The sequence below is a fragment of the Pseudopodoces humilis genome, chromosome 17 (assembly GCF_049639895.1).
Source record: "Pseudopodoces humilis isolate 2021_Gansu_Grassland_sample_001 chromosome 17, ASM4963989v1, whole genome shotgun sequence".
Taxonomy (NCBI): domain Eukaryota; kingdom Metazoa; phylum Chordata; class Aves; order Passeriformes; family Paridae; genus Pseudopodoces; species Pseudopodoces humilis.
Window position 1 is genome coordinate 984,419 of NC_142216.1, and position 11,475 is coordinate 995,893.

At 49.6% G+C, this 11,475-nt stretch overlaps 1 long non-coding RNA gene across 1 annotated transcript; it reads left to right on the forward strand.

Moving 5' to 3' along the window:
- The first annotated feature begins 3,490 nt into the window (after positions 1-3,490).
- On the forward strand, positions 3,491-5,818 carry LOC148182947 (uncharacterized). The gene is made up of 3 exons (XR_015773995.1): positions 3,491-3,613; positions 4,741-4,857; positions 5,667-5,818. It is a non-coding gene; the product is annotated as an uncharacterized LOC148182947 (long non-coding RNA).
- Positions 5,819-11,475: the final 5,657 nt, after the last annotated feature.

The following is an 11,475-nucleotide window of genomic DNA, read 5'->3' on the forward strand; positions in this document are numbered from 1 at the left end:
ACACGGAGCCCTCCGGGATGCCCGGGAGGTGGCGGTGCGGCCGCGCCGGAGCTCGGGCAGCGGGGGGAACCGGGCATCCCCCGGCACCGCCGCTGCCAGCGGCAGCGCCAACATCTGGCTCAGCATCTGGAGCACGAACGGAGCTCCGGGAGCTGCAGCGGGCCGGGGCTGCGGGACCCCGGGGGGAGCAGGAGGGGTACAGCGGGGTCAGGCTCCCCGCAGCACCGCCCATCCCGCAGCGTGGCTTCTCCTTCCTCCTCCTCTCACCCTCCTCAGCCATGAGACAGCAGCGCTCGGCCCCGGCCCCAGCAGCCAAAGCAGCGAGAGAACGGTCTGGTATTAAAGTCTGGGAGCTGATGGCAGTCCGAGCAAAAGGAGGGTTTGGGTTTCTGCTGTTTCCTGTGGTTGGCATTTTGGAAGGGCTGCCGGAGGACACACACGGCTCGGGACGGGGCTCCGGGACACAGCGCCGGCCACCCCGGGCTCCTGCGGCACCGTCCCCTCGGAGGCTCCGGCTGGTCCCTGGCCGTGCTCACCAGCCCTGCAGCCCTCCCTGGCACTGGGGTGTCCCCCCTCTCCCGGCACCCTCCCCTGCACCCCAGAGCTCCCTCCCCACCGGCCCGAGCTAATGCCGAACCGTTTCGGGATGTCCTGACCGAGAGAAGCTCTTGGGACAGCACATCAGTTCCCCCTTGTGCCCCGACTCCGTTTGCAGAGCCAGGATCTGAAGAATTCCCGAGGTGAGGAGGGAGCTGGGGTCTACCCCTGTCGGGAGTAGCAGAACAGTGCAAATCTGCTGGTTAAAGAGCGATTTCCATGAGGAAGATGCCTTTGGGAGGAATGGAGGGATTTGCCGGAGCAAAGCCAGCCAAACCTCTGCCTCGCACGGTTCCTGCAGCTTGGGCTCTCTCTCAGCACGTGCAGCGACTTGTTCTGGCTAGCGAGGCCGGCTTGTGGCAAGTGCTAATCCCAGCCCCGGGGTCGAGCCCCTCAGGAGAGGGGAGAGGCCCCCAGTGGCAGCCCTGGCTCCTCCCGAGACACCGAGCATCCAAGAGCAGCAGCTTTGTGTAATCCCCACACAAAGAGGTGGTCACTGCTAATGGGTTTACCTGCTTAATTCTCCCTGGCCCTTCCTGGCTCTCAGGGTTTTCCCTTCCCCACTGGCTCGGTGCTACAGGAAACTCTGCTTCCCACATTAAGCAGATTGTCTGCAGCAGGACAGGCAAACGCATTTATCCTGCTGAATTCCCGAGCCGTGACACGGCGGCGCTTCCAGGATATGAATCCTCTGTCACTCACATCCTTCCCTGCCCTGTTTCCTGAGCCATGACGCATCCATCAATTTATCACCCGAGGCACAGAGCATCTTCAACCCCCCTGGCTCCCAAAGCACTTCCCCTGGGGCCGTCTGCTGTCACCCCCAGCTGCCCAGAGGAGCCCTGATGCTCGTGGTGACCACTAAAACATCTCCCAGCCCACTGCCAGGGCTCATCCCTGCCCCACATCAGAGGGTCCTGGTGGTGGGCACGCTTGGGACAAGCTCAAACACCCCCCACTAGCCCAAATTCCCTGCTTTCTGCAGAAATTATCCCAATGTGGGTTTCCTCTTCTTGCAGGAGAGAAGGTGGGAAGGACATTCACACCCACATGTGCCAAAAGAGCCAACCTCTGCAACCTGCCTCCATTGAAAATGGTTTCTAGGCTCAGACTAACAAATGTTGGCCTAATCTGGGGAGGAAGGGCTCTACCACAGCCCTGCTGGGCAGGACACTGGGCAGGAAAATCATTTCCAGGCACAGCCATAGGAGTTACAGGTTGATAACTCAGGCTGCAAGGTTTGTGATCCTTAGAGAACAACTCAAGCTCAGGCCCAAGCCCTGCTCTCCAAGGACAGCCCCAGCTTTCCAAAGCAGATCCAAGCACAACTCAAAGCCATCGGAATCCAATCATTGCTCACTCAAGCAGATTCCCCTTGTCACTGAGCACGGAAATTCAATATATGGGAAGAATTTGCAACAAAAAATGAAATTCTGTTTATTTTCTAAGCAGGAGTTTGGCCTAAACCCTTCACTTTTGGAAAGACAAGTCAGTAATTCTGTCACTTCTTTTTTTAGCCTCCTTTAATTACTTTTCTAACCTAAATGAGAACCAAAAGAAGGCTTGGGGCGCTATCACAGCATGGCTGGCCAGATGTACCCTGGCCAAAAACACGATCCCAAAATGAGACACTGCATAATGAATTATAACTAAAACACTGTTTTACCAATTTTCCTCAGAATCTCAACAGGATTTCCCCAATACAAAAAAATGAATTGTATTTTTTTTCTAGCCTAACAACCAGTGTGAGAAAGAGCTTGGGAAGGCATCCATGACACTTTCAAAAGTCAGAAATAAGAAAGAATAAAGCTCTGCTGAGATCTACTTTACCAGGTTGTCATGAAAAAATAAAATAATAAAAAGAATAAAAGAATCTCTCAGGATGCCACAGATGATTTCTGGGATGTGCTAATGGAGCAGTGACCACAGGTCCTGTTCTGGGGGTGTAACAGTGCTCCCCCACCTCATCAGAACCTTAATTCTGTGCCTTTTGGGCCAGAGCTTCTCTGTGATGATGACAGCAGGATGCTCAGCCCCAGCTGGAGCAGTGCCATGACCATCCCCCAGCCCAAAGATCAAGAATGAGAATTAAAAGAAAGAAAAAAAAAAAACCAAAACTCTTTGAAATCAGCTTTAAGTAAACAAAAAAATTGATCTCACAAGCTTCAGTAACCACAAGCATAAATTTGGGGTTGGCTGGGCTCTGTTTTGCTTGGGTTCTTCTGCATCACATATGAAGCCTATTTTAGGATGATTTGCTTGAGTGGTTCAGCACATCACCAGGGCCAACATGCCCTGCACAGTCCCCCAGGAGCCACTGCTGTGCCCATGGCCACGGGGAGGGGACAGCCAGAGCTGGTCTGGAGGGCAAACCAAGTCCCTCATCCCTTGGGCTCCTACTGCCACGGGCAAGCTCTGGCACGAGTCCTCCCGCTCAGCTCCTCCTGCTGCTGGCCATGTTCTCAGCCCCACTGAGCCTGTTTTTATCCACAGCCTGGAAGGAGCCCCTGGATGCCTGTCCTTGCCCCAGGCCAGGCAGCTGTGGCAGCTGTTACCTCCCCAAGTGCAGGGATGGAGGCACAGCACGACCAGAGATCTCCACACTCCCACAGCTCCCCACCACACGAGCTCGGCCCAAGCAGAGGGGAAGCAGAGCCCAGCCTGAGGAGTGGCAGGAGAAACGCAAAGCTGCACAGAGAACATCTCACCACAGCCTTCCAGAGAGATAAGGGCCTGGGGACAACAGTCCTTGGCAGGAGCTCCCAGGCAGAGGGAAGGCAAGGAACTGCTGAGAGCCTGGCCTTGGACACTCCTCTGCTTCCCAAAGCCTTCCATCCTCCCCAGCAGCAGCTGCTGCCTGTCCCGAGCTCCCTCAGCACTGCCAGGCTTGGGACACGCTGCCATGGCCAAAAGTCACTCCTTCCCTACCTGCTGGCAAGGCAGGAGCAGGGAGGCAGAGCTGACATCATCCTCATAGGAGAGGGGAGGCCAGGCTTGGCTGGGAGCAGGACCCCAGGTAATGGGTGAGGGGAGAAGGACCCCAGGTAATGGGGTGAGGGGAGAAGGACCCCAGGTAATGGGGTGAGGGGAGAAGGACCCCAGGTAGTGGGGTGAGGGGAGAAGGACCCCAGGTAATGGGGTGAGGGGAGAAGGACCCCAGGTAATGGGGTGAGGGGAGAAGGACCCCAGGTAATGGGGTGAGGGGAGAAGGACCCCAGGTAATGGGGTGAGGGGAGAAGGACCCCAGGTAATGGGGACAAGCTTGGAGCTCTGGGGTGGATGGAGCCTGGTGCAGAAGCACGAGTCCAGCACACAACAGTGCAGGCTGCTGTGAAATTCAAGTATGAGCTGCTAGGGCTGCCACATCGGTGCTGAGGCTGGAGGCCACACTCAGCTGGAGCTGTACCTACCCTGACAAAACCAGCAAATCAAACTCACACCTACAGAACACTGGCAGCTCATCCCCAAGTGATCTGCATTTAAAGAATGGCTGCTGCTATCTTCCAAAACTCTCTGGTTAAAATCTATGTCTGACTGGCCTGACTGCAGGTTGGCTGCATTTATTCATTCACTAGGAGTGAACTGTTCAGTTTTCCAGAATCCCGACCCAGAAACGCTCCCCACTGAGATGAACAGGACGTGCTTTGGGTGGTTTAGCAACTGTGCATCCTGTGTGTCCTCCGTGACAGCCACGAGCCCCACAGCAGCTCCCTCACACTGCTTTAAGCACATCTGCACTTTTGTAGTAATTCAATATAAATTCATATTTATGTCGAGTCCAGGAGCTGGGCTCAATGATCCCTGTGGGTCCCTTCCAACACAGGATATTCCGTGTTTCTGTGATATATTCCGTGATTCTGTGATATATTTGTCATGTGTTCAGGAAGGCTGACTATTCAAAGTCTTGCAGGGCTTGGAACAAGCAATGATTATAACCAGGAAAAGAGCAGAGTGAGATATCTCCCATCTTTTTATGGAATAAAAGTCGCATTTCTATCATTATAGGGATAGATCTGATATTAAACTCAAGCCACCTGGATACAGAAAAAAAAAATCAGGATTCTACAAAGAAAATTCCATACTGTTGTTGTCACATTTTAACATTTCAAGACAGGCAGGAAAAGTATTTCTCACCTATCACAGGAAATCATCTGGAATTTCTGTGGGAAAGAGCCTGACCTGCTGAAGCACACAGAGAAAATCAGATGGAGACACCAGGACCAGGGCAGCACCTCACCTCACTCACCAAAGACAGCTCAGGTGCGAGCATCACCTTGCACAGAACCTGCATCTCTTCCCCCCACAGCAGCAACTCCAACCCCTGTGTGGCTTTTGTGCATGCCTGGATGGAAAGAATAATTCCAATTATCCATTAGCTGTGATTATTTGGCATTAGTGAGGTTCTGTGTTTTGCTGCTGGTGTTTAAAACCTGCCATGGTTGGCTGAGGAAGCCTGAGGATGGCCCAGGACGTTTCTTAAGTGTGGTTTCTATCAAGATATTTAACTTTTTGATAATTTTTTATGCTTTTGCCAATTTTATTCAAATCTAATAGATCTTAATCTCTCTACCAGCAGCATCTGCATTGCTGTGAGGGAGCAGCATCTCCATGATCAGATGTGAGGGGGCACAAGTGACAAAGCCCTCGTCCCCAGGGCTTGTCCTCCCTGGCCACAGCAGCCTGCAATGTCCTACTGCAGAGCACAGGAGCTTTAACCACCTGCTGCCAGCAGGAAAGGACAATGACAGGGAGAAAAAGCAGATTTTATTGTGTCTGGAGAACTGCAGCTCTGTGAAGCTCAAGTATTTAAATAGACAAGAATCTTTTGTCCAGGAAACTGAGCACTAATAACATTTCCTCCCACAAAGGTTTCTTCCCAGCTGCTTTCCACGGTCTCTTCCTCCTCCTGTTCCCTGGCTCTGTCCCAGAGCTTGTCACCCCCCTTTCCCCTCTCAGGCTACAGAACACCCCACGGTTTTCCAGGCTGCCTTCACTCCACGCCCAAGCTTTCCCTCCTCCACCAAACATCCGGATTTTCTATTTGATTCCTGCTCTGTTTTCTCCTCCAGGCTGCCTTGGCAAGCACACAGCAGAAAGAGGAAGCCTCTCCTCTGGTTCTGGTGCCTGGAGCCATGGCACATCCCAGTTCCCCATCCTTACTGGGAGAGCCTGGTCCTGCCCATGCAGACATCCTGCTCAGAGAGCACAGGACACCAGCACAGAGCCGCCACCAGCATTTCCCCCAAATGCCCACAGCTTCCCAAAGCTATGGGAGAATTTTACGAGGGATGAAAGAGGCCACAGCCCAACATTCCATCCGCTCATCAACTTCCCAAAGCCTGGCCAGAGCATGGAGGTGCTCCAGCTCTCCAACCAGCTACAAATTATTGAATTATTCATTCATTTCCTATGGGCACACTTCCCAAGTCAGCCCTAAAGAAAACCCACCCCAGGACACCAGTCCTGTGTGTGGGTGTGGGGATCCACTGCTGTGCCAGCAGAAAGACACTCGGGGTAGCCGGGTACCTCATCGAGGGAAGACAGGGAATTTCCTGGAGCAACAACCAAGCCCTAATTTGTTCCTGCCAGCACAGAACAATGTGCTGAGCAGCCATCCTCTGGAGAGCAGAGCTGTGGTTCCCATCCTCCCCTCTGGAATGACATCCCTGTCCCCATGGCTGAGGGTTAAACAGCAGCCCCAGGAGCTGGGGGTCCCCTGGGAAAGGAGCCGGCCTCGCAGCCCCTTGCTGGGACAAAGTGATGTGAAGAAAATATTGGGTGGTCAGAAATGAGATCTTTTGGAAATCAAGTCTTACCTGGAGGAAATGTAGGGCTGAGGGAGCTGTCTGGGGTGGGAATGAGGGTTAGAGCAGGGGGTTGTGGCTGCTCAGAGATCTCGGCTCAAATCCTCAATATCCTGCTGCTGTTGGGGGAGCAGAGAGTCTCAGCAGAACCACGGCTTTACAAGGTGACAAACCTGAAATCCAAAGTGCTGGGTAACAAGAGGAGTAGAAAGAAATGAGTGAAAATAAAGGGGTTTAATGAAAACGTGCCTTGTTTCCATTTTAAAGAAGGAGAAGAGGCAGAACAATTCTTTTCCATAGCTTGACATATTTATTGGAATTAATTTAAGAACAGAAAATTCACAGATAGAAAAAATATTGTTCAATCAAGACTGAAGTGTCCTGACAGCATTGGTGCAAAATCTTTGTTGGTTCTAGTAAAATAAATTTGATTTAATTGGTTGGTTTGATCTCTAGAGTTCAACAGGTTCACAATTCTACCCTGCACCCTGAAGCCAGCCTCAGAGCAGAGGATGGGCGTGGAGTCAGGAAAGCTGCAAGATATTAACAAAAATATTGAAATTATGGTCCAGGTCTCCATACACAAAACCCTAAAGAAACTGGATCCCAAGTGCCAGTTTTTAATTAAATACCAGCTTGGAATATTATAAAAATCCAGGAAGTAACATGTAATTATGCATCTACAAAGCTGATGACTCAAATTATTCTATTGATTTGAAATACAGTGTGTCCAAATGCATTTTACATATGTAATAAACTTGTTAGCTTAATGAATATGTGGAGACAACATTGAAGTCTGTGTCTGATTTTAGAAACAAGTGGCTAAATCCCTGACCCATTCATCTGCATGAGTAAAGTGAAACAAAGACTTCACTCCTTTTATTTTATTTTATTCTTACAGAAGTAATGATCTAGAAAATGTACATTATCATCAACACTATAATCACCATCCCGAGTCTGTAATTCCATGAGGGAAGCCTGCTCTGCACATAAACTAAGTCTACTGGGGGCTGTTGAAGCTTAAGTTCCTTAAGAATTATATTTAAGTTCCTCTCCATCAGGGATGTTATGAGTAATGAGAGCAGCTGCAATTGTGGCTTTTTAGAAAGTGTTCTCCCAGCTTGTTCTAGAAAAGCTGTTTAAAGGTCGTGATGCTGAGCCTGTGGTGCCTGGGCTGGCTGGTAGAAAGGAACTGCATTTTAGCTGGCATCTGGCTGAGCTTATATTTTCATTTGTAAAAATTGAAAAATTCTTGGAAGAACTCCACAGCCTACCAAAAAAAAAAAAAAAACCAAAAAACTGTTCTTGAAAACTAATTACGAGTTAATGATAATTCCACTTTGGGCAGGAAGGAAGGGTTTGGGCTGGATGTCCCTGGGTGAGAGGGGAGGATGTTAAACCACAGCCCTGCTCAGGTCCCATTCCCAGCCCAGGCTCTGCTCAATGGGACAAAACCCCCCATTTCCAGGAAATTCATAAAACATCTTCCACAGAACCAAATTACTTTTATAAGCACTAATTCTGGATATGTGAAAACTTTCTGAATGGAGTTCAAATCCAGCTTTTCCTTTGATACATCCCTAGCAGGAACCTCAAATATTAAATCCTGAGAAATGTAGGCAAAATCACATAAAAGCTGGGACATCTTGGATGTACAATGTACTTGGTAAGTGCAATGGGATCCCTCATGCCAGAGATACAGGGAAACAATCACAGATATCACAGTAAAACTCAAATTCATCCCCACATTTAGCTACAGCCAGGGTAGAATTCTGGTTAGAGTGTCTATCTGTTTAAAATATATATATTTAACAATCTTAAGGAGTTTTGGAGTGATCCTGTGCTGGGAAAAGAACAGGTTATTATTCAGAAGGGTTTGCTGTAATTTCAGCACAAGAAAAAGGCTGGAGCACTGGAAATAACCAAAAGAGAGCTATACAAGGATGGATAAATGACCTCTCTTCTGCACAGAGGGAAGAACCTGCTTCTTTCTAATAAATGTCCAGATTTAAGATGGTTAACATGGATTAGCAAAGGTTTAGAATCCTGGAATCCAGCTTTGTTTTGTCTATTTCTTCACTGACGTAAATCCTAGAATCACAGAGAACTGGGGAGTTTTTAAGGCTGGAAAAGAGCTCTAAGATCAGGTTCAACCATCAGTCTATCAGCACCATCATGTTCACCACCAAACCCCATCCTTGAGTGCCACATCCACATATTTTTTGAACACTTCCAAAGGTGAGGACTCCACCACTGCCCCAGGCAGTCTGTTCCAGTGCTTGACAAACCTTCCTGTGAAAAAAAATTTCCTAACATCCAATCTAAACCTTCCCTGGTGCAACTTGAGGCTGTTTCATCTTGTCCTGAGGGACTCCAGGGAAGGCACAGGACTTTTGCAGCTCCATAGATTTATACCAGGATTTATGCAGCATACAGAAACAGAGAGAGCCAGGCAAAGCTGGAGAGCAGAGCAGTGCAGCACCTCACATGCCCTGGGCTTGGGATATGTCCAGCTCTGCTCACCCTCAAACCAGGGTACCTGAGGGATCAGCACCTTGGAAGAGGGGAGTGAAAATGAGATAATGTGTCCTGCTCATTCCTTTGCCAACAGCCCACATAATCTGGGATGTGCACATCAAAAACCCCAACTGTCCCTTGTCCCCTGCAGAGCTCCGGAGCTGCACCACGTCCCGTACTCATAAATGTTTCATTGCACTTCTGGAAAACAGGCGCTGCTTTTGAGCAGTCTATGAAACAATATTGTAAACAGCTCAGCTATTCTCCCCTCTGGCCTGGGCAGAGCCATGAACAATGTGAATTCAGGGATGAAAACCCTTTGCCTTGGGCATCCCGATCCAGGGATGCTCAGCGTTGCGTTCCCGCTGCAGCAGGGAGAGGTGATGGGATGGATGGAGGGCCATGGTACAAAATGAGCCAGGCAAGAGAAAGGGCTCAGAGTGAGCGAGCCCACGGCTGACAGGGATTGCAGGATTTAAACTGGAGCCAGAGAACACCCTGGGCTGGATGCGCCCGCCTGAAAAACAAAAAAAAATCCAATAAAATGGGCAGATGGTCCTGGAGACGTGGGGGGAAGGGGGGCTGGAAACAAGGAAACCAGATATTAAAAAATGTAAATGAGAGGGAAATTATAAAAAGCATAAAGCTCCTGTCCCTGAGGGAACAGCTGTGTATGCTAATCCCTCCTGGGCTGCTCCTTTTGGATCTCCCTTCCTTCCTTCCTCCGTCCCTCTCTAATAGCTCCCTTGTTCCTGCTGGACAAAACCGGCCCTTTGTGGCTGCTCTCAGAACAACATTAAAAACAGGAATAGGGAAATTGTAAACAGGAGGCTTTTGGCCTACAGGCCAAGGCACACACCGGCCTCTGAGGTCTACTTCATGCTAAGCAAAGAAACAGATCTTTGTTGCTGAAGGGATTAGGGCTGCGGGATTTCGGAGGCTCGGCAGAGGCATTCAGCTGGCCTGAAGTGGGGGCTTTGTAAAGAGATACCTCCATTATGGCCCCGCCAGCGGAAACGGCTCCCGCTCTTTATGCACCGGGGTAATGCGATATTGTTGGGGGCTGAAGGGCTCTCCTGAACCGGCCCTATCTGCTCAATGGCAAATTCTTTCCCTGCTAAATAGATGGGGGGTAATTACCTTCACTGGGGGGCAGGGAAACTGCCCATCTTTAACCCTTAGGTGCTTTAATAGGAGCCACCACAGCCAGAGCCTGGGGCTGCGATGGGCTTGTGGATGAGCATCCACCACCCTGAGAGTTCTAGCTCAAATCCCTCCTCCATCAAATAAGCACATGCCATAAAACATCCACCACCTGCATTATTCCAAGGCTCCCTTAGCCCTGCTTTGCTCCCACGGTGCCAATAACCCACACCACAAAGCCCAGCCCAGCCCTTGAGCAGAACCATCCATAGCACCACATCTTCCCCCTGCCCAAGGTCAGTGCCCTGCGTGGGGTTTGTGGTTGGGGTATTTTGTCTTTTTCTCTATTTTTTTTTGGTGTTAGAAATAATCAACCAACTCCCTCCTGCTGAATAATAACCTACATTCAAGTTTGCATGAAGATTATCCCTCAGCTGCACACAGCCCACTCCACCTCTAGGTAAGTATTATGGATTTTTCCATGGTTGACTTCTAATTAAATTCCCCAGCTGAGCTCAAGAGCCATGGGAAGATAGGCATGCTCACAAACAGCATGGTACTGCCAGCCCCTGCGCTTCCAGTGGGAATCTCTCCTGGAAAAGAAAGCAGGGAGCACTGAGCCTGCCAAGGCTGAACCGTGTCCATTGGCACAAACACGCTGCCTTCGGGTTTGTAGGGCATGGGTGGTCACACGTCTCTCAGTGGTAACTAAGAATTATTCCTTCTTTTCCCCCCAAACCAAGAGCATTTGCAACTGGAAGGTGGCTCTGTTCTGGAGAACGAATAGAAGAATCTAGAAAGGACAATAAATATGAAATAATTTGTCTTGGGGGCTGTTGGATGTGAGATTCTGCTCAGGCTGTACCAGTGTTGCCAGTGACCTGCTGCTGGCTGTCACCTCTGTCACCACCCCTCTGCAGTGCCACCAGGGCATCCTGGGGACAGTGAAGGGAAGAGCTGGGTTTGATGGCACTGCTCTAAGCCATTCCAATTTTCAATTGCACAAACTGGTCATATTGGAATAAAGTTCCTTAAAACCCATTAATGTGAAGTTTACATGTTGGCCTGATAATAAAGCCAACTAGCATGCAATCCATCTTTAATTTTTTTTTCAGGCACTGCCTAAATTTCAGTCTTCTCCTTTTTGGCTCTAGATTCAAACTCTCTTCCCAGGAAAATGTTTGTAAAAATAATTTGCTATAATTAGAAAAACGTTTCATTGGAAATTCATTATTGGAAGCCTGTCCTGCCAGTGGGAGCAAGGCAGGCTCCAGGACACCTCTTCTGGTGACATGTTCCTGCTGAACTGACAGCCCATGTTTATGGTACAAGAGCTGGGCTTTGAGTTCCAGCTCCCAGAATCAAAGGATTATGTGTGGTTTGCTACGTCTATTAAAAAGATCTGTTGATTCCA